Here is a 24,887-nt window from a genome sequence, read left to right on the forward strand (position 1 = left end):
AAATTATCTTGTAAGTTAGGGTTATTTCCATCTCAGTTGGGGCTGTGTTTTTTTATATACTGCACAATTGGTGTGTCTCTTTTTTATTCATTGCAGAGAACATCTGGGGCCATTCTGAAGACCATCAAAGCCACTCTGAATTGCATTGGTTAATCCACCCATTGCCAGGACTGTCTTTTCCATCAAGGACTGTATCTTGGATCATGGTATTGTGGACTTTAACTCATTAGCGCCTGGGACCTAGCTTTTTGTATTTTCATATGTTATGTTAGATTTAGAACTGTCTAGTGTTTGCTGTCCCCTTGGCAGCTGTTTCACATACTGTATTTGTTATATCACGCACATTTTGTTTGATATTCATATCACATTAGCCTCATTGGATCAAGCGCTGATAGAGAGCGTTATTAGTTAGTTTGTGGTTTATATTGTTTGATATCTGATGTCTGCACATGCACTTTGTTCTCTCCATGATTCAGGATTTATATCTTGTGTTAGCTGAGTGTGGGATTATTTGACAGTGGGGAGGGAAGGCGAAGGGAAGTTCCTCTGGGACCCTTTGGGACCAGGGGGAATGGGCTAGATGAAGAGGTTACCCCTCGAAATGTCGCCCCCCTAGTTTGCTTTCCTTTTTCCATTTTGTGTTTTTTTCCTTTTGTTTCGTGTTTTTTTCCCCTTCTCCTTCTTTCCCCTCTACCCCCTATATTTTTACTTTTTCCATGGTGATATTTATTCCTGTATTGGCGTATTTGCTATTGTTGCTATAATTTCAGTTTATTATTAGTGTCATTAAATTATTCATATTCCCTACATGGGTATTCATTAATATCTGTAGCTGTGAGACAGGGAGTGCAGGTACTATCTTTTGGTTTGTTAGTACTTGTGAGGGGAATTAAGGTCCCTTCCTGTTCCGTGCACCCTGCAACCTTGCTGAGTCTTAATTATATTGACTATAGAACAGATACAAGGCACCTTGACAGATACCAAGACTGAGGTCACGAGACTGCAAGAGGCTCTTAAAATTTTGCTGTTGGAGACTGATCTCAATACTCTGAAGAAAAATTTAGATGAGAAGCTTGCAGCATTTAGTAGAGACATAGAGGCACGTAAGAGGCAGAAGTATTTGAGGGACACTCGTGATTATACTAGTAATAAGGTTTACACATGGCAGTGGAGAACCCAACAACAGAGGGATTACAAACGGTGGAGGGCACCCAGGGTCCATCCAGGTACTCAACCAGATCCAGATTACATGGATTCCACAGCAAGCGATTCTTCGTCAGGGGTCCCGCATTTTTTAGAGCAAAGACCTCTGCGGGGTCGTCGCGGAGGCCGCGGAGGGCGGGGAGAAAGCACCGAGGCGCACGGGCCAGCAAGGAGAGGAATGCAGACACGGTCACAGATCCACTGGTAGTGAATATCTCTGGTAAGACCTTTACCAACGAACAATTGGAAGTTTTAAACAAGGGCCTTTCATTTGTACCTACCCTTGATTTCTTATAACTTTATGTGGTTTGGCCCATTTCTTTAGGAACTTAAGCCTTAAGGGGTTCTTTCTTAAGCACCCCTTTCATCATCATCCACTGATAATGACGTTATGGTTGATTCACCATTTCATATTCTCACGGAAGAGTGTAAGAATAAGGGGAAATTTAACCCCCCTCCCAGCAACCATACAATAGAAACATATATCTCTTTGATACAGAGGGACATTGATGCACTCAAAGTGAGTAGACCACGACTTAAAAATAACAATTTCTCCAGAAAGGAGCAGGCCATTATCAAGGAGTTATAATCAGACCCTTACATTGTAATAAAACCGGCAGATAAGGGTGGGGCTATAGTGATAATGGATCGTTCCGATTATAGGCAAGAGATATTAAGAGAACTAGAGGTTGTCAATAACTATAGAGTAATTGATCATAACCCTATTTTTGAGATTACCAGGAGGGTTTCTGAGGTCATAGACATGGTTTACGAAGGTTGTGTCATTACCAAAAAACATAAGGACTATCTTCTAAAAAAAGACCCTATCACACCTGTATTCTATGTGTTACCTAAAATACACAAGTCTAATATCCCCTCCGGGTAGACCTTTAGTGGCGGGCACAGATTCAATCTTTCAACCCTGTGCGATTTTTTTAGACAAATTGCTGAGACCATTTGTGGATAGCTCCAAATCTTTTGTTCAGGATACTTCGCACTTTCTGAATAAAATATATTCTATTCCACCATTTACCACCCGTGTATTGTTGGCTACCCTTGACGTTAATAGCCTGTATACCTCGATTCCTCATCTTGAGGGGATCGCAGCTGTGAAGGAGACTTTGGCTTCAGGAGGCCTGTATACACCGAAGGAGCACATGTTTATACTGGATCTTCTGGAGATTATCCTCAAGGAGAATTATTTTCTCTTTGAGGATAACTTCTACATTCAGGCACAAGGCACGGCCATGGGGTCGAATGTCGCACCCACATATGCCAACATCTTCATGGCTAGATTTGAGGAGGAGTATGTCTACCCTCATCCCGAATTCCTTATCCATGGGCATATGTGCGTGCGCTACATCGACGATCTGTTCCTTATTTGGCTGGGGTATGCTGGATCTTTGACAAAGCACCGCAGTGGGTGCGAAATGTGTTAGTGTTTCTCTCCCTCGTTTTTTCATCTAGCACTTGCAGTCCAAGTCCAGTGTTTTTGTGCTTTTCTCGTTCACTACAGTCACTAGCAGGTATTGATTTTTGTAATGCATTCGGTATTTGAGGAGATAAGAGCTTAGTGAATTGCAGGTAATGAAGTCATTTTTTTTACGTTGTAATATTTGTTCACTTACACACCTCTTTATTGACAACTGAGCAACAAAAACCCTGTTGCAAGGGGGGAAAGGGCACTGGTTAGCAATTATTACATTCATTATGGGAGTTTAGTGGATAATACCTATAGTGGGCATTATACTGTATCAAGCCAAAATTTTCCTTAAATTTGATGATATCGGATGCATTTTGGACATGCGTCTCGCAGCTTCAATGTATTATTCTGTCCCTCCCCCTCCTCCCCCTCCTCCCCCCCCCCGCCCCTCCCTCCCACCACCACCACACTATTGAGACGTGGAAAGGCTTGACAGAAAGCAGCAAGAGTAGAGATGGGCAAATATTTTTTTTTTTGCGTATTTGGATCTGCCTCGGACCAGGCGATTCCTTTGATCCGTGGATCAATCTCCAAAAGAGAAATCTCTCGCTCTCTCAAAAAAAATCCATCTGGATTGCAGTGAATTATACTAAAATTAATTACATTTTCCTTGCAGTCACTTTTTTTTGCCATTTATCTTTAGCAAAAGTCTTCTCCAAGTCTAAGTTAGCAGAAATCACAGGATAAACAGGTCTGAGAGATAAATAAAACAAATAATGACTGCATAGTCCCACGTCATAGTTATACTTTTTCTTACACCCTATGCAGGGGTTTTCTACTAATAAAAATAATAATTACAGCCTTACAGCAACAATCCTCCTCCACATTGAATATACTGTATATCTAAATGGCAAAAATGCATCTTTTTCCCCAATGCATAAGTCCTTGTTTCTGAAGGTAAGTTATTAATATATTTCTTCGTTCAGTGGGTTGAATGAAAGTCTTGGCATTCTGACAGTTTAGTGCACACAAGAGGTTCTGTTTTTCGGGGATGCCACAAAGAGATTGCTCCAAAACAGATTTCACAAGAGTGAGTCAACTTATTTGGTGGTTAAGAAGACAAAAGGAGAATGGCTTACACTTACTTTATTGAGGAAATGATGAAGTGATTGTGGTTAGCGAAAACTGACTTGCAGTTCCCCATAATGAGCTTGTGGTAAACACAGGCAGGGACTCCTTTTGCCTTTGTTTGTTTCCCAGTGTGCGGTCTGTTTTGTAAAGCAGCACGCACTGTGTTTGGGCTATACAAATAAGAATGTATGTACAGTATGTATGTATGTAGCACCAACAGTGTACTCAGTGCTTCACAGGGACAATACAGGGAATTATAATAATATATGTATGAATGTCTCAATTTATATAGCGCCATTAATGTACATAGTGCTTCACAGTAGTAATACACGTGACAATCATAAATACAAAATAATACAAATAACAGATCATGGGAATAAGTGCCTCAGACATAAAAGTAACATTTAGGAAAAGGAGTCCCTGTTCTGAAGAGCTTACAATCTAACTGGTAGGAGGAACATTCAGATACAGTAGGAGGGCATACTGGTAAGTGCGTCTGCAAGGGGCCAAGTTTTATGTATCAGGTGCATAGTGTTAGCCACAGAGCTACTCATATGCTTCTTTAAGCAGGTGTGTTTTAAGGTGGGTCTTATAGGTGGATAGAGAGGGTGCTAGTCTGGTATTGAGGGGAAGGGTATTCCAGAGATGTGGGGCAGTCAGTGAGAAAGGTTTAAGGCGGGAGAGGGCTTTGAATACAAAGGGGGTAGAGAGAAGACATCCTTGAGAAGAACGCAAGAGTCGGGATGATGTATAGCGAGAAATTAGGGCTGAGATGTAAGGAGGGGCAGAAGAGTGTAAAGCTTTAAAAGTGAGGAGGAGAACTGAGTGTGAGATACAGGATTTGATAGGAAGCCATGAGAGGGATTTCAGGAGGGGAGACGCTGAGACAGATTTAGGAAAGAGTAGAGTGATTCTGGCAGCAGCGTTTAGGATAAATTGTAGGGGAGACAGGTGAGAGGCAGGAAGGCCGGACAGCAGGAGGTTACAGTAATCGAGACGGGAGAGAATGAGGGTCTGTGTCAGAGTTTTATCAGTCGAACAATAGGGGAAAGAGCGTATCTTTGTGATATTATGGAGGAAGAAGCGACAGGTTTTAGATACGTTTTGAATGTGAGAGGAGAAAGAGAGAGAGGAGTCAAGTGTGACTCCTAGGCATCGTGCTTGCACTACTGGGTGAATGACTGAACTTCCAACAGTAATGTAGAAGGAGGTAGTGGGGCCAGGTTTGGGAGGGTGTATGAGGAGTATAAAACAATAAGCGCAGCAAAGTTAAACAACAGGAAAAGGAAATCCCTGCCCCAGAGAGCTCACAATGTAAGTGGTATGTTGGGAGACTTACAGAGACAGCAGGTGAGGGAATAAGTTCAGTAGATGGCAGTGATTGGTCACAATGGTTGGTAGGAGTGGCTGAGTGTGGGAAAGTAGCCGTGAGTCCAGGCTATTGGGATGCTTCTTTTGCGATGTGAGTTTTAAATTTGGTCAATATTAAATTAGATGGGTTAAGTACATACCTATATGATATATGTACATACAAAGAATTATGGACCACTGAAAATAAACACATTTTTCTGTGGGATTTTATTTTTCTGGATACTTCTCAGGACCGTTGCATAGAAACCAATACAAAGTTGTTACAACTAGCTGTTTCCCTTGCATAAAAAGTTAGCAAATATTTTTGTATTCTTGCAAAATCTAATTAAAAACCAAAATCATTTCTTGATGTGCATGACATTCCAAAACAGAGTAGTACATAAAAATACCACTTGTGTTGCATTTGCATGCCTCCTGACGAAGCACGCTGCTGCGAAATGCTTAGAGGTCACGAGAGGCTACTCAACGCGCTCACCCATTGGCTGGGACAGAAAGCGCGAGTGGAGGAGAGTCCTGCCGAGTGCTGGTACAGTCCGGACGCAACATCAGCGCCAGCCACCGCTACCCGTTCTGCTGCTTGCGGTTAGTATCTGTTCCCCCACTGCGGTTCTTATAGATCACTTTTTCTGTGGCTGAACATTCTATGTGAGTGTTTCTCAGATAAATTTGATTTGTGGTTAAAGGCTTCATAGAAGCTAGTGTCAGTCTATCATCCTCGTGGGTGAGGGATTTGGCATTTTATATAATTGTTATGTAATGTGTGATTATTAATCGTCTATTTTTTGTTATTGTGTTACTCAGTTATATACTGGTTACTATATGTGTGGTCATTTGACCAGATATTACGTTGTTATTTCTAATACTGATCCCTGGTGAGCTGTGTGTGCTTTTCTTCTTCTTGTCTTTCTGAGACCCCCTCGGGGGTCCTCAATTTAGGAGCATTTGGGGAGTTGTTAAAACATGCACAGCTGCAAGGGGACCTTTTCCTGTTGAACAAATAGGACAGCACACGCGCAAATTCCTTGTTTTTCGCTGTTTCATCACTGTGTATAAATTATTACTGTTTTACAATCAATGCAATAATACATGCTGTGCATGGAAGAGACCTATTATAACTGAAGTGTTTACTTGTTCTCAAAGCATTTGCTAAGGAATATTTCCACGAACAAAGGCAATGTACAAATCTCCATTAGTTACACAATTATGTTGAAATGCACTTCTAAGGAATGAAGTATTAATACATCATTTATTTGTACAAGAAAACAAACTATGAGCATGCAATAGGAAGACGAAGATAAGAAGTCAAATGTGGAGGTTGAATATAGCGCCCTCTAGTGTTGAGAAACATACTCAATAACACTTTTGTAGATGTCTCCATGACGATAGCAGAGAACGAGTACTAAAAGGATTGTGCATTCAGTGCCACTGTCATTTCCATTTCCCACTGCATGCAGGGAAATAAGCTTAGTCATGAAAAAGTTTAGAAGGCTTCATCAGTACTTTCCAGAACTCAAAAAAGACTCAACCAGTCCAGTGCCAATAATGCATACCTCTGCAGTATCTTGCATACCCTTCTGACACTATTGGGGTTGTAAGTGTACAAACAAAAAGATAATATGACTGGTATCATTTATATCATTTTTGCTGTACTCCTTTTAAGGAGTTTACACCCTTACCTTACACCCTCCCAAAAAAAGTCTATATATTTTGTGTTAGAGGAATTTTAAGCAAGATATGTTGCCACTGTCTAATATGATAGAAACTCGAATAAATGTTATTTTTATTTTTCAATAAAGTATTTACTACAAAAATGCTTGAAACGCTTGAGTACATAGCTGAGCGACCCCTTTATTGCCAGCCAAAACGAAGAATGGGCCGTATTTCACTGAATGGAAGGTAGTATGGTGGGCAAGCAATTTTTCTTTTACTATTTCTAAGTATAAAAATATAATTAGCTGGAAAAACAAGAAAATCATAAATATATTATTAGGCTTAATTATGTAGTGAATGTGTGCACTGCACCCCTGTCTAACTGATAACATTATAGTGGATCTAAACATGCAGATTTACCATATAAAGTTTAAATATAACAGACAACATTTTTGTAACAATAAAATCATAAAACGTTAAAGATTTAAAAAATATATATTTTAAATGTTTATAATACTAATAGTTTCTTATTGGCCCTTTGGGGAGAAGCCCCTGAACCATGAGTAGAAGTCTTTCCCCCCACTCTCAGATTCATCAGGCATGTTGAGCGCACCCCATCCGGTGATAATTCCTATTCAAGTCAATGGTAATTAACACAGGCAGGGTGCGCTAACCCACAGGTGCTCAACTCCAGTCCTTAAGCCTCTCAAACAGGTCAGGTTTTCAGGCTATCCCTGCTTCAGTACAAGGGGCCTAATCAGTCCCTGCTTAAGCACAGGTGCCTTCGACTGAGCCTTTTTTATTGAGCCAGCTGTGCTGAAGCTGTGATATCCTGAAAACCTGACCTGAGAACTGGAGACGATCACCCCTGTCTCAGCAGTACCAACGCTTGATGAATCTGCCCATTAGTGGTCTATTTCTCAGTCTCCCACTTTATTAAAGGGACATTGCTCTTTGACAAATCAGGTGCCATTTTTGCACCATTTTTCCCCGGGTTTGCAGCCGGGAGAAGTAACTTCAAAACTGCCTGTGGCTTATGTATCCAGGCAAAAGGAGTGCAATTCTGGGGCAAAAAAAAAAACATGTTGCTCCATATTTATCAAAGAAAAAAATACTTTTGATTCCTATGGGATTTTATCTGGTGTAATTTGTTTTGTCCTAGAATTGCACCACATTTATTTTGCCACATATGGGCCACTATGGGATATGTGTTTCAAGGAAAAAAAGTGGTGCAATTCTGGGGTAAGCAAAGGTGCACCGTACAGATGTAGCAAGATCGACTATTTTCGATACGTGACAAGTCGCGAGATTCCACCAGTGGGAACGCTTTGTGTACTGTTGTCCAGCCGTGGGAAGAAAACAAAATGACATCCTGCGGTTTGGTGGGTTTTATTTATTTTAATTGCAATTTTGTATATGCCCAGCAGATGGCACAGTGAACATCTTTATCTATGGCCACGATGAGGCTATTGAACAGCACGAGTACTTAACAGTACAAATAATGTTTTTACACACTATTTTTTTTTTTCATGTTACTTGTCTGTAATCGGGTTCACTGTGACATCATGCAACATTTCATCAGGGAACCTTTTGTATACTAAAATTCACTACAACGTTGCGCATGTATGCGTGTCACGGCAGGTTGAAGATACATACTGTATGTATAGTCTCAATTAAGAGAGATTACTTGGCGTACTATTGTGTTTGTGGGGGAGAGGAATAGACGACGCCAGCACTGTACTGTTTGTATGATACAGTCATTGGTAGTTGAATAAGAAATATGTATTGTGTGAGGTGAGATACTGTACTTGTTTCTTTCACTGCATGGGAACATTACAGGGTTTAAAACGATTGGATTAATACTGGTTGTCACTTGCAATGTAGCCCCCGCACCCCACCTAATTCCTCCAAATGTTTCCTTTTAATCCCTACCTATCCCACACCACCCCACCCCTTATAACACTCATATACCTTACATCAGAGGTGGCCAACTCTAGTCCTCAATAGCTATATACAGGTCAGGTTGTCATGATGTCCCTGCTTCAGCACTTCTCGAGCCATCTGTGTTAGCTCTTGGGGACCAGAGTTGGCCATCCCTGCCTTACATGTAATAAACACACGGTACATAAAACAAGTGTTGGAAAATAAAAAAGTTTGCATTTTTTTTTTGACAAAATATTTAAAAAAAAATACTCCATGCACTCACCACCCCCTCCCGTCTTATTGCCCCCCAACACACTCACAGTCTCCCACACTACCCCCGACATCCCACACAAACCCCCAATAACCCTAACCAACCCTCTAACAACCCACTCCCACAATATTACCCACCAACAACCCTCACCAACCCAACATTTCCTTTCTCCAATATTAACCCTCATTAACCCCCCAACATCACTCTCCCCTAATATTGACCCCAACAATCCTCACCAACGTCCTAAACCTCGCCGGTCTCCCAGGGGTGTAACTATAGCCCGGGCAAAGGGTGCCCGCGCTCTTGGGGAGCCCGCTCTCTTCCCCCCTCTCCCCCTGTAGAGACAGGTGGTGGGAGATGGTATGCAGCGGCGGGCCCCCCGGCGTTAATGGATAAGCCAGTAGAAAAATCAGCACTTCTTACAGAGACAGAGCAGGGCGGCAAGGGATGAGCGCGCCCCAGCGGACTGACCCGGAAGTCTTTCTTACTTCCAGTGTCTGCTGCTAGAGCGCGCTCCTCACCTCGTGCCGTCCTGCTCTGTCTCAAATGCTGATTCTTCTACCGGCTTATCCTTAAACACCAGGGGCCCACCGCCACCGTATACTATCTCCCCGCACCTGTCTCCATTACCACAGGTAGGCATGGAGAAGGAGGGGGGAGATCTGATGATGATGAGCGGGAGATCTGATGATGATGATGATGATAAAGAGGAGATCGGATGATGATGAGGGGGAGATATGATCATGATGATGTGGGGAGATCTGATGATGATGAGGGGGAGAGTTGAAGATGATGAAGAGGGATGATGAGGAGGAATGATGAGAGAGAGGATCAAGGAGAGGATGGGGGTGGGAGAAATTTTGCAGGCAGTATTCATTTTATGGAGCCCTGAAAAAAAATTTCCCCGGGGGCCCACGCATATCTAGCTATGCCATTGCATTCTCCCCAAACTGCCATAAAAAATACACAGGAAGACTGAGTGTCTGGCCCTGCAGAGTGCTCCACTGGCCTTGTCTGTCAGCCCTGCTTCATGTACAGTTAACCTGTAGGGGAAATGAACCGATCAGTGTGTTACTCACGGTACAAATACTCAAACAGCATGGAAACTCAACATGTGCTGAATGTATTGTTATACTGTATACTGGTGTATTGTATGTAGTGTACACAATCTCCCTGTGAGAAGGAGAAGAACAGCACTTTTGAAGTCTTGTTGAAGAAGCGAAAAACTATTAAATTGAAGATGATCAAAGAAGTGAAAAACGATTTAATAGAACATGATCAATACACTACCGTCTGTAAATACTGTATATATGTTTTAGACCCTGCTGATCCACAGAAGGACTAGCTCTGCCTCTGTTGTTCTAATCTAAACCCTTTCAGTGTACATCTGTGTCGCCCCAAAGGCCTGATGGGGCTCCCCAACAGCTGCTCCCCTCTACACAGGACCAGCGTGCTAAGGGTTTACATTTGCTTGTACTTTGTGAAACGTCCCACCCACTGGAATGTTAATGAGCCAAGAGTGTCTCCTCAGACTCCCCTGTTATTCTCCTTGGGGACTTCAACTACCATATTGATGACCCCTCTCTTCCTTGGGTTTCACGCTTTCTCTCTAACCTCTTCTTTTGGCCTTCAACAGTGGACTGCAGCCAGCACTCACAAGGATGGCCAGAGAAAAAGTAAGTATGGTGGTTCACAGCCGTCCATGGGATAAGGAAATGCACAATCAATGAATGAATAAAAATAGTCTTTAATGTGCACTAGACATTACAAAATGCTACAAGAACACTCTGACGCGTTTCGTCCTGTAACTAGGACTTTGTCAAAGAGTAACTGGTATGAGCACAAAGTGATTGCTATATACTGTAGTGGCGCCTCAGATGCTATTGGCTATAGCTCCCTATTACATCATCAAGAGCCCACCTGTAGTATAATCAAGCTTGAATAAGAGGTGTATTGTGAAACTCTTAATGTTTGGCTGAGGCGCCTCTCTATAGAAACCAACAACGGCATCAAAAAATACAAAACAATATAGTGAAAAAGTATGGATATATAAGAGAGAAAAAGAGAAGAAAAAAGGATGAAATATTAAAAAACAAGAAGAGATAAATATCAAATCATGTAATAAAAAAACAGCAATCAAATGGCAAAACTGAAAAAACTTATACTTATAAAAATAAAGCACTGTGAATTCTCTCTCAAAATATATAATAATAAATATGTAATAGAAAAACATATGTAAACAAATATAAATGGATCAAGGAATGAACAAAGTATAACAATGAAGTTTGCTAGGACAATATGTATGAAATGCATGAAAAAGAAAGAAATTGAAAATTGAGGGAGATGCAAAGGATAAAAACACCATGAACAGTTAATTGAGTCAAAAAATGTTTGAGCTCCCATTCGATATTAATGCCTGTGGACTGTAAGGTGTTCATTGTGTAGATGCAATACATCTCTCTCATATTTAATTTATTCTGTCTGTCCCCCCCCCTCCCCACCTGGGGTGAACTGGTATATGTTCTATTCCATGAAAAATTACTAATGCCCCCTAGAGGACATTGAGAGAAATGACGTGATACTGGATGTGTAAGATCTTTTTTGATAATAAGTCTTACATGTTCCTGTATCCTGAGTCGAAGTGATCTAATAGTACGACCAATGTAAGATTTTTTACAACCACATTGTAGATGATAGATAACGTAGCTAGTATAGCAGTTAATAAAATTATTAATACGAACATTTTTATTATCAATCAACGTGGTTTTAGTAGTTCTACCATATCTGCATATGGAACACCTTCCACATGGAAAAAAAACTTTTGGAATACCTCTTATTTGAGAATCTCGAGAAATGGAACTAAATATACTAGGTGAGAGATGACCCGCCAATGTGTTGGCTTTTTTGTACACAAATCTTGGACCACTCTGTATGATGGGGGCAATATCTTTATCCAATGTGAGGATCTTCCAATGCTTAAGGAAGATTTCACGGATGGATTGTGATTGTCTATTGAATGTAGATATGAATAAAGGACATGAAAAATCATTATCAGAATATGTCTGTGGTCTTTTTTTTATTATTCTTATAGGGTTTCTTTATAATCAGGTCATTTCTATTGAGGGAATTCGCATGGTCAAATGCTGCCTGGATGTCTTTTTCATTGTAACCTCTAGCCAAGAATCTATCTGCCATAGAGCGTGATTGTGCAAGAAATGAATTATTATCAGAGCACAACCTCTTTAAATGGATAAACTGTGCCCTAGGTAAGCTTTTAATTAAAGACCTAGGATGACAGCTTCCCGCATGTAATAGTGAGTACCTGGAATGGTCTTTTCTGAAAATGTCTGTTTGAATACGTTTTTCATTGTCAATAAACAAGGTAATGTCTAAATAATCAATGTGGTGCATATGGTATTTGTAAGTAAAATGTAAATTTAAATTGTTAATATTTGAAGTGTTAATAAAGGTGACAAGCAAATCAACATCCCCATCCCACACCAAAATGAGGTCATCAATATATCTCTGTAAAAAATAATGTGATTACGATAAATATTAGTATCATGATAAATGAATTGTGCCTCCCATAAACAAATTAGCATATGAAGGTGCGAATGACGTGCCCATAGCTGTGCCTGATTTTTGTAAGTAAAAGCGTGAATCAAACAAAAAATAATTACGTGTTAATAAAAATGTGATAGATTCAATTAAAAAAGTGCATAAAGTGATAGATAAGTGAGAAAGATCAAGGAAGTGATGAATAGCTTTAACACCGTGCTCATGTGCAATGATAGAATACAGAGAGGTCACATCTAGTGTGACCCATCTGTATTGTCTTTTTCACTGAAAACCTTGAAGAGAGTCAATGAGATCTGAAGTATTCTTAATAAAGGACGGTAATTGGAAGACCAATGGTTGTAAAAAGCTGTCCACATACCGCGATAAACCATCTCCCAAAGATCCAATGCTCGCCACTACAGGCCGGCCAGGAGGGTCGGCTAGCGATTTATGGATCTTTGCGAGATGGTGGAATACCGGAATCACGGGATGTGGACAGCTTAGGAACTCACATTCTTTAGAACTAAGAACATTAAGCATTTTACCCAGGTCTATAAGCTCTGTGAGCTGATGCAGATAGTTGTTGGTAGGGTCATACTGAAGATGTTGATAAATGGAGGAATCTAAAAGTTGCCTAAGGGCCTCTCTTTTATACTGATCCGCTGACAAGATCACTAAAGCACCACCTTTGTCAGCGTTTTTAAGAACAATATTGTAATCTTTTTTCAATACCTCCAATTGTTTCACCTCTGAAATAGTAAGGTTGCTAGACATAACATTAGAAAAAGAAAATCCATTATTTAACAAATGTAAGTCCCGTTCCACAAGTCTTTCAAAGGTGGTTATGAAAGGTCCCCTGCTAGAGTTGGGGCAAAAAATAGACTTTTTCCTAAGGCCCGAGTCCTGATGGCCAAAAAAGGGCTGGGAAAAGATTTTAAGCGGTTCCCCTTGTTGCTGTAAGAGATCATTCATATCAGATAACATACAATGTTCCCGGAAATTAAGACAGGTGACAACGTCTGATTCTTGGACCTTATCAGTGGGACCTGTAGTTTGAAGGATAGACCCTTGACCTCGACCTTTGGATGAAAGGAACTTTTTCAGGGACAATTTACGTGTAATTTTTTTTTTCAACTTAAATTTTATTGACAATTCACATGTTCAACAGACATTTTATATATTTCTATCAAAAGCATATTCAAAACAGTATCAGTCGTCCATGTATCCTTACTCTTAACAGATGATGACAAGACATACTGGGAAGACAAACCAACAGACACCACTCACACACCTGAAGGAAAAGGGGGGTAGGGGTATTAGAGGGGGGGGCCTTCCACCGTGGCTCCGCTGGGAGCTCTGCGTCTTCCGGCTCATCGCTTCCTGAGGTACGTGTACATTTTTGTAAGTCGATTATTGTTTGAAATAACTGAAAATCTTGAACCGGAGCGAAACCCAAACCTTTGTTTAACAGGGATAATTGATTTACTGTAAGTTCCATTCCTGAAAGGTTAATGACATTACTAGAAGATGTATCTAGTAATATTTCTTCCTTTTTGGTCTGCCTCTGTCCTCTCCGTTTCCTTTTGGATCGTCGTGTTCTTTTTGTTTTTTTGAACCTGTATAAAGGATGAGATTGGGACGAGGACCTAAGAGGTTTTGGGAAAAAGGGAAGCCATGGAGGTAGATGGTCTCATATTAGTTTTTGGTATCGCTCCAGTACTTCTTTCGTAATCATTGGTGTGTTCAAAGGATACCGAGTGAGACCTAACCTCCTGTTCCAAATTATCAGTGTCAAAATTGGATAATTCAGGATATTTAGTTTTTAATATCGATTTATTAGTTGTAGACTGATCTCCTCTTTCCATCTCTATGTTTGAAGGTTTTTTTTTGGTGTTCTACTTTCAGATGTACCCTTTGTGATGGTTTTTGCCAACAATATATATGGCCCTTGATGTAATCAGAATGATCTCATTCATATTTCTGTTGTTTTTGTGGCCATAATTTCATCATCAATTGATTCAATATTTTCCAAAAGGGTTTTTTTTATAATTTTTGATGAATTGCTCCATTAATTCAAATGGTTTTACTTTTAGTTGTAAAGCTTTAATTTCAACATTAAGAATATCTTTCTCATGAATTTTTTGTTGAATAATTAATTCCATGAGTTGAATAGAGCAATTATCCAAAATCTTAATCCAATCTTCTTCAAACTGTTTATTGGAAAAACCAAAAGTAGGGGCTTTTTTAACTCTCAAACCTCTAGGGATCCTTTTGGTATTAATATAGTTTTCAAGTGACGTGATATCCCACCAGAGTCTTAAATCTTGCACACATAATTTTTCTAATTTGACAAAATGATTCGTTAAATCGGAGGGCTCGTCACAAGTAATCTCTCTGTTGTCATCAAAAACCTGTGAGGCTTTTTTTGTCCGTTTAGCATTATTAACACAGCCATAAGTGTAAATCCTTTGTACATTGTCTTGAATAGAAGACTCCTCATCCTCCATGATAAATCTCACAAGGATGGCCACTGCCTACAGATGCAGCAGCCTTTATCCAACCTCATCTCGTTCTAGATTTTGGCAAATTCACCAAATACCATGCATGGTAGTCTGCGGCAGACTAATGGCTCATCGGATAAACACAGCAGGGGTTCCTGCTGAGTGAATCCTACCGGGTTCTACCTGACTGTAAGAGACACGCAGTAAGAGATAGGCTGAATCAGTCACTTTACCTGCGCGCCTCGAACAGGAGATCGCAGGGGGTTTATTTAATTTTAATACTAAAGTATTGTAGCAGGGGGCCTCCAGATCTTAAACACATTAATTTCAGGTCCGGGGATCCCCTACTTCCCGAGATGCAAGCCCCGGTATTGGGTGCCGGTATCCCCACCATGTAAAAATCCTGTGGATCACGTGGGATTTAAATTCTGCAGGGGGACACCGGCACCCCATAACGGGTCATGAATCTCGGGGAGTAGAGGGTCCCCGAGGCTGAAATCAATACGGTTCAGCTTAGAACACCCCCTGCTCCCGAACATTAGTATCAAAAGCCAATTTTTGTTTTTTAAAAATCATTACCATAGCGGGTAGCCTCCAAGGTAATGAAGCTGCTTACATTTTATTTTTTACTAATAGTGTACGTGAGCAGGAGGTCTCCTGAGCTGACCCGCATTTATTTCAGCCTCGGGGACCCCCTACTTCCCAAGATACAGGCCCCGTTTTGGGGTGTCGGTATCCCTGCAATGTTAAAATACTCTGATCACATGACGCGGGAGAATTTAACATTGCAGGGATACCGGCACCCCATACTGGGGCCTGTAAGTCGGGGAGTAAGGGGTCCCTTAGGCTGAAATCAATGCGGTTCAGCTCAGAAGACCCCCTGCTCCTGCACACTAATATTAAAAATAAAATATACACTACCGACACGTTTAATTCGAGCACGGCTAGCACCACAAGCCGGGGGATGCCCCGGCGTGCTAGCCGCACTCCCTCAGCGTGCCGCGCATCACCGATGCGCGGTCACGCGTCATCGGGTGCCTGCGCCCCCTGCATGCGCGTCCAGGGCTCCCCGAGGGAGCCCTGGTGTCCCGCGATGTGGGGGACGGCGGCAGGGGGTTCCGGGGGACCCGGCGGACCCGGCAGCGGGAGGGAGAGCGCCCCGATCGGAGGGCGCTCTTCCGCTGCTTCGGCGCGCGCCCAGCACCCTCCGGCGTGCGCCAGGCTACTGCTGCGGCCGAGAACGGGCAAATGCTCGAATAAACTCGGCCGCAGCAGTAAGCAGCTTCATTATCTTAGCGGCTAACCGCTAAGGTAATGAAAGGGTTAAGGCAGACTACCAGGTTTATTGGGGGCAGAGGGGGCAAGTGAAGGGGGTAATAGCCCCAGGATGGGTGGTTAGGATGCTTGGGTGGGCTTTGGGAGGGGTTAACCCCTTCATTACCTTAGCAGTAGTAACCGCTATGGTAATGACAGGGTTAAACTACCCACCCAAGAGGCCTAACCACCCACCCTGGGGCTATTACCCCTTCACTCAATCCCTCTAACCACAATAAACATTGCAATACCTACTACCTACTGTACCAATACACAACCGACTCCCTGTACCCCAAAACCCCCCTAACACATATAGTATCGTAATGGGCAAAATTACTATTATCCACATATGGATAATAGTGCATTTGCCCATTTAAAATAAAACATTACCCAGCCAGCATAAAGTAAATAAAACTTGCACTTACCCATGCCAGGATGAAGGCTGCCCTCATCCTCATCACCATCCTTGTCCTCCGTTGTCAGCAACAGTACAATACAAAAATATAAACTAATGGCCCCTGTCACATACGACCCCCAGCTAGCACGCGACCTGCATACGGGACAAGGGTTAATACCGACGCTCGCAAGCGCACCCACTCTTCACCTCCGCGAAGGTCCGTCAAATGGACAGTATCCCCTCTTACAGGATCAAGGATCTATACACAGCCCGCAAGCTGCCCCAATCTTTACCCACTCAGGGGTCCCTCAAATGAGTTGTATCTCTCCTCAAGCCGTCCCAATATACCACCGCCACGAACAGCACACAAGTTAGCACGTGACTTTAGATATGCAACCAGGGCTATTACACACGGCTACTCTAGCCAACCCTCCTTTCTCCTCTGCAAGGAACCAGCGAGTTTGTATTAACACCTACACATCATAACTATCCACTACCACCACCTGAGGTTATGCAGATATGATAAAAAATCTTAGACTAAAATATCTGTCAGGGCCCCAGGTCTCTGTTTATTATAGGAAAAACTTCTTAAAATAACAGCGTCTTAAAATAAAAGGGGTAAAACAGAAAATCCTATACAGTACATTTCCACATGGATTTTTCCCAGAGAGGCACTGGTTCAGAAGATGAGGTCTGCCATGCTTTCCAAGCATGCCCCTGGGCAGATCTGCTGTTTTACAACCTGGCCCAGACTTAAGTACAATTCTCTCTTAGGGCACCTTCATGAGCCCACCCCTTCTACAACATACCTTCAAGCTGCCTCAACCCTGTCTGTAGACCTTGATTAATTCAATTGACACCTTGAGTGGGCCATCCACATGGTCACCCCTCCTCAAGTAAATCCCTTTGAAATTCCGAGCAGTTCAAAGAAACAGTTCTGACCTGTTTCAGACTCAGCATTTGGTATTCTTGTTAAAAGTTTAGCTCATTAACCCCTTAAGCACCAGAGTGATTAAAAATACCCAATATCTTAGGACATTATCATGACAGCCCCTAACCCCTTAATCACCGTAGCGGTTAATAATCACTATAGTAATTAAGGGGTTAACCTACCCTCCTCCAATACCATTACAAATGCCAAAAAAAAATTAATTGGCACAGTGGCACTGTGGGCATGAGCTGCCACTATGCCAGGCAATATGCAACCTGCCAATCTCCAAAACAAGCCACAAATTAAAACCACATTCAATTTAAATCCAAAAATCCAATAAACCAATGGATTGGCACAGTTGCACACCATGCCCTGTGGGCATGAGCTGCCACTATGCCAGTCAATGGGCAACCTGAAAAAAATAAATACAGTAAATGCATCAAATAAAAACTACATTGCATTGCCATAAAACAAAAAAGTCAATAAACCAATTGATTGGCACAGCACCACATCAATGCCCTGTGGGCATGGTTTGTCACTCTGTCAGTCAATTGGCAAACTGCAAAAAAATAAATACACGCATCAAATAAAAAAGACATTACTGTACATTTTAATTAATAAAAATGTCAATACAAGAGCAACCTAAAAAAAATCCAGCAAATAAAAACAAAAACACCAAACACGACATTTACATTGGAATACAAAAGTTACAGTATGCCAATGCAAATGCCAAACTAAAAAAAATAAAAAATACAACATTAAATAAAATACAATGCATCTTTTTCTTACTTTTTGATGTCTTCACCCACCGAATCCGACTCCAACAGCAGCACCAGCAGCAACTCCTGGTCCACGACGCAATGTTCCTCAACAGCCACAGCCCACAGGTAAAATCTGTTTCTTTCTTTTCTTCATCTGTAATTTGTAATCCATTTTGGGGTATTCTTTAGCTTTATCTGTACTTGTAATCCACTCGTGGTTCTTTATCTTCATCTGTACTTGTACTGTAAATCCAATTGGGAGATGTTGCCTCCATCTTCTTAGCACCAAATGAGACTGCACAGGCCTTATATAACGTCACATTTGACAGACAAATGGTTCCCAGCCACCTGATTGGCTGGGATAACCATGTGACGTGTTTTTTTTCCTTAGGATGTGATGTCATCAAAAGGGAGTGAAGCCAGCCAATCAGAAAGGCTCAACTTCCTTTCCCTTTAAAATGGCGTCACCAAAACAAAATGGCTGCCAATGGAACCAATAGGATTGGGGGTCATCCTATTGGTTGTAGTAAACCATGTGATGCCAGACAGTTTTTTTTAAGGATGTGACATCATCCCTGTACCATTTCGGACCACCACACCATGTATTGAATTTTTTATCTTGAGATGTGGTTGAATCCTGGCTACTGCATCTGTAAATCTGGTTTTCACTAAAAACTTTTCTTTCTCTGATTTCTCCATTTCCCCCCTTCCTCTCTCTGACCATCACCTCATTTCATTTTCTCTGTCTCCCTTCTCCTCTTCTCTACTTCTATATTCCCCTCATTTCTGCAGAGACCTGCGCTCTATTAACCTACCAGCTTTTGATTCCACTTTACACTCCTCCCTCAGCTCTGCTTCAGACCCTGACAGCCTGGTCAGGAACTACAACTTTGCCCTGTCCTCCTCTCTTGATCTACATACCCCGCTTTCTCTCTGCCATTTTCACCCTTCTAACCCCATACCCTGGATACATTTCCACATGTACATGCTGTGTTCCTGCACTCATTCCTCTGAACGGCTCTGGAGGAAATCTCACACTCTCGCAGATTACCTTCACTACAAATGCTATTCTGTTTCAACTCTGCCCTCTCTCAAGCTAAACAAACCTACTTTTCTTCACTAATCAACATGCAAAAATCTAACCCACGCCAACTCTTTTCTGTCTTTGACTCCTTACTCAGACCATGCTCTGCTGCCTGTTCTTCTTCCTCTATCTCACATCAGGACATTGGCGACTATTTCAAGGAAAAGGTGGAATCCATATGTCACGACATCCCCTCTGTATCATCCTCCCATACTACACCTCTTCCTAACTCTCCTTCTGCCTTCATTGACTATTTTTCCACTGTCACAGAGGAGGATGTGTCGTTGCTGATCTCCTCTTCGCCCTCTACCACCTGTCCTCTTGACTTCATTTCCTCCTATCTCCTAAAACCTCTTGCTCCTACTATAATCCCTACACTCCCACACATGTTTAACTCCTCCCTCTACTCTGGTACCTTTCCCTCCTCCTTCAAACATGCAACAGTTATACCATTACTAAAAAACAGCAAGCTTGACCCTACCTGTCTTTCTACCTATTGTCCTGCCTCCCTCCTTTCTCCCGCCTGCCTTTTGCCTGTAAACTCCTCGAACGTCTTGTATTCTCTCGCTTGCTCCATTTTCTCAACACCTATTCTTTCCTAGACCATCTACAATCTGGCTTCTGCACTGCTCACACCACTGAAACAGCCCTCACTAAAATAACTAATGACCTCAATTATGACAAAGACAGGTCATACACTCTGCTCATACTACTCGATCTCTCTGCAACATGGATACTGTGGACCTGATACATTTTAGATTTCATAGCAAGTACATCTATTGACAAAATAATTATGTCGCAGATAAATAATGATCCATTGATCTAATGTCTTATATGCTGGACAAAAATGTGTGTTACTTATTTTTGGTATGGCCTACTGTATATATGTATATATGTTTTATGAATAAAGCATATCTTGGAATATTATATTAGATATATACACATATGGCAACCCCTGTAGCATAAATTAATGGAACCTGGAGTGAAGTTGGAATGTGATTTACATGGAGGTACACATTACTGCTTATATAAATGGAGTGTAGGTGAAACCCTCAGTAAGTCCTAAAGGGCTCAATGTTTTTAGGCGATAAATCCATTCAGATCCTTTCCTCAGCAGTTTGTTATCAATGTTACTGCTTCCCATGGTATTTTTGAGGTGATCAATACCCATGAATGCCAGACAGCTGACATCTCCATTGGGTACTGAGTTGACATGAAGTGCCACTGGAGAGTCCTGTTCATGGATAATAGAGTTTACATGCTCTAAGACACAGTAGTCTGAGTTCGCGTATAGTTTTCCCTACATAGCATAGACCACAACTGCAAGTAATAAGATAGATTACATTGCTGGATTTACAATTGATGAAATGCATTATCTCATAAGATTTGGAGTTGTCAGCGTTCTGAAAAGTTTTTGCCGCCAGTATGAATTTGCATGCTTTGCAAATTTTGCATCGATAGGATCCTTTGAGAGAGGTGGTGAGACAACATTTTATAGGTTTACGTCGATAATGACTGTGTACCAAGTCATCACGTAGATTTGTGGATCTCCTACTTGTTATGCTTGGAGTGGTACCTGATATTTTTGCTAAATCTCTGTCTGATCTCAAAATATACCAATGTTTGGCAAAAATAGATTTGGATTTTAAACAATCCCACCGCAGATTATTAAACCCGCCATGTCTATTGTCAGTGATAGAAAAAAATATCCAAAAAGGGCAGATTGCCTGATTGAGACTGATCTGCGGAAATTTGTGGACCAAAGGATCCGTCCGATCTGCATTGCCCTGAAGATGCATGGCACCAAGTAGGATGGGGGAAGTAAAATATTTATTTCAGCTAACCATCGAGTGCCATTGTGGCATATGGTGCTATTCTGGAGCAAAACTATTGCTCCATATGTACAGTATCAAAGAGAGAAGCCTATTAAAATCAATAGGATTTTCTTCTTGGATAGTGCAAGGGTTTCGTCCTAGAATTGCTCCACTTTTGCCTTGACACATATGCCCCAGAGGGGTACATTGAAAATGCATGCTTAAAATACAATACAATATTCATATAAATGTATAGATTTATTTATTCTGAAATGAAGAGGTCTCAGATTTCGGGATGGTGTCTTTTTTGTTTTGTGGCAATAACTGTTGTTCTTGCAAGGTTCTTAGATAGTATATGAGCTATGGTGGGCGGGGGAGGGGGTTGCGGGAGTGAGTGTAGGGTTATAGTAGTTATTGATAAGTTTTTTTTCATGAATTATTGTATATACATTGTTTCATGTTATTCAAAAACTAATAAAAAGATTTAAAAAAAATACAATTGTTGTCCTTTTTGGTTAAATATTAATGGTCCATTGTACAGCCAAACCAATCTAAGTTAAATAAGCACATTGATGACTTTTATTAGAACTCTATAATATACATTATAACAAGCAGTACATATCATTTAATATAATCACAAGTGGAAATAGAGTTCACCAAATGTAGCTCCTCTGTGCTCATGTGTAGTAAACCTCTCTGCAATGGATGAGGTCACAACAATGGTACTGTACATTTTTATTGCCAAATGTATGGTTGATTGTGAAATTGTCTAGTTTAGGGGTTGAATAAATTCTCAAGCCCTGTTCATTACTGCCTGCAGATTTCATTGGGTCTGTTTACTAAAGTCTCCTGGCTGCCAAACTAGCACAAATGCAAATTAGACCAGTGCAAACCAAGACAAAGGAACTAATTTCCATTTAAAGCAGTGGGAATTTGCTCTTTGATATTTCTGGTGCTTTGTTGATGACTAGTATTGCCCTGGTTTTGCAGCCTGGACACTTTGATAAATGACCCCCTATTTATAAAATAAAGGATTCCCATTTTATACATTTGGTGCTTGTTTTATCAGCCAGCAGACTCCAGTAAATAATCTCCCATGTGGGATCTGTACATATGAGTGACAATAAAATAAGAAGATTAATGAATAAACATCTTATAATCATACATAAAGCTGCTACATGGAAAAATGAAGTAACATTTTACCTGACTTCTACGATACAACTCTGGAACAAAGAATCAAGTCTGCACACCTGGACCTAAAAAAACATACAAAACTAATCAGTTATCTATACATTTGGCATATCTAGTCTAGTTATCTAGTCCCATTTGTCACAATAAACCTCTAATTTTTATGTAATAATTTTATCATTATAATAATGTATATACCTTTAGTACATGTACTGTATTAGATAGATGCTTATAGACCTATAGAAGCAGCGAAGGGGCAACTCCAGTCCTCAAGGGCCACCAACATTGCCAGGTTTTCAGGATACCCCTGCTTCTGCACAGGTGGTGCAGCTGAAGACTGCCCACCCCTGACCTAGATGCTTATACATTATTGCAGATCATATGGATGGATTTAGGCCAAACTGTTTGTTTTTTTTTCACTTGTGAGTTCTGAATAAGACTCTTCAATAATGTAGCAAATCGATCACTTAGCTAAATAAGTAAATGGTAACAACATTTCCCTCAATTTGTACCACAGTCGTTTTTGAGATTGTTTTGGAAAACTAATTTGAATAGCACTTGTAACTGGCCACTGTTTCATCTCCAATTTTTCTTTGGGTGGCACTGCACTTGTAACCCTTTGAATGTAGCTGCCGTACTACGTCATGGCTTCTGGCACCCTGGTTTCCCCATGACGTACGTCGCCAGGAAATGTCTAAGGGCAGATTGCGTTCTGCACGACAGGACCTAAAGTAATGGCGGATGGTGCCGATGTGCCCCTTCCCTCCCTATCCATCAGTGCTGATGGCGAAATCACGTGACCACTCTGTGGAGCGGTCTCGTGATCGCGAATGCCGGAGGAGCCGTGGCACTCTTGACGCATTTGCCCATCCAGCACTCAAAGGGTTAAACGAGCTTTGTTTCCTTTCTCACAATCCCCTGATTGTTTAATCCTCATGGTATAGTGCCGGGAAGCAAAGTTTTATCTGATTCTACGCCTCCATGTTCTTCTATCCCAAGCAACACAGATTTTCTCCCACTTGGAAGCGTTCAAAGAAGTGTATGAGAAGCCTGTATGAATGTGGAGGGATATGCTTACAGAAAGCAAATCCATTTGTTTAAGAATCAATGGGATTGCACCTTTAATAACTTGCAATCCTCAAACACCTTCTCCCTGAGTACATCACAGTATATATATATATATATATATATATATATATATATATATATGGGATAAGCATCAGTTTTTGTCCAAGTTTACAGTGTGGCAACTGCCCCTCTACTAATATATATATATATATATATATATATATATATATATATATATATATATATATATATATATATATATATATATATATATATATATATATATATATATATTAGTAGAGGGGCAGTTGCCACACTGTAAACTTGGACAAAAACTGATGCTTATCCCATATGCACATAAAGAACAAATATTTACCAGAAGTGGATCCGGAAAACAAAGAAAGCACACAGTCAGGTAGGTAGAAAAAAACTGTATTCACATAGAAAATACAAGGCACTGCACACACACCGGAAATAGCCATAAGTCCAGTTGCGATAGTGCAGAATAAATGAGTTCTTGAGTATTAGGTGATACCTTTTTTATTTTCACTAACAATTTATGTCATAGGACAAGATTTCGGTAGATTTCCATAGAATTGAGAGCAGGACTCGCGACGGAGCGCTAGGCCACGCCCCCCGGCGGTTCAGCCAATGAGGGTGAACCTGCCGGGTGACGTCATGGCCACAGCTCCGTTGGTCCCCCGCCACGCCCTCCTGTAGCTCACTGCAGAGCGGGGAATTAGCTGCACGCGCCCCGCGGGCGTGCGTGCAGCGGAGGCACTGGGGCCTTAGCCTAATGTACTAGGTCAAAATCCTTTCTTTTCTTTTTTTTTTAAATTAAATTATCAGTGTAACTGACTTTGTGAAAAGATTAAAATCGCCCTTTAAAAGTAATTGTTTAACTTATTTGTATCTTGTGAACAGTGTCCAAGGACTCATGCAGAGCGGCTTCTTGTGTTTTATCTGTTTGACTACTGATGGCATCAACATTACTGGTTTTGTTTGCCATCATAATGGTAAAAGCTGAAAGGTGAAAAACACCTTGTTTTAAGGTCTCAATCAGCTACATTTAACATGCCACTGTCCTTAGTTCACTTTCATCCTTGGTAGGACGGCCCCTTTAAAATAGTTGTAAACTTTCGATCCAACTTGAAAAAGCATTTTGATACATATTACTGTAATTCTTGTATCAAACAACTTTCTCTTTAAAATACGTTTGTTACTAATCATCCAAGCATATTGTTCCAGACATATCCGGTGTCCAGTATCTTCACATTCCAGCTCAGAATTATTTCCTGC

General features: G+C 41.1%; 1 protein-coding gene across 1 annotated transcript in view; it reads right to left on the reverse strand.

Moving 5' to 3' along the window:
* The window catches only part of B4GALNT1 (beta-1,4-N-acetyl-galactosaminyltransferase 1), a 278,757-nt gene that overhangs the window by 222,359 nt on the left and 31,511 nt on the right, over positions 1-24,887 (reverse strand). Inside the window, exon 2 of the mRNA XM_075591569.1 lies at positions 22,536-22,588. The gene's annotated coding sequence lies outside the window, so the exon portion shown is untranslated. The remainder of the gene's footprint in view (positions 1-22,535; positions 22,589-24,887) is intronic.

The sequence above is a fragment of the Ascaphus truei genome, chromosome 3 (assembly GCF_040206685.1).
Source record: "Ascaphus truei isolate aAscTru1 chromosome 3, aAscTru1.hap1, whole genome shotgun sequence".
In the NCBI taxonomy this organism is placed as follows: domain Eukaryota; kingdom Metazoa; phylum Chordata; class Amphibia; order Anura; family Ascaphidae; genus Ascaphus; species Ascaphus truei.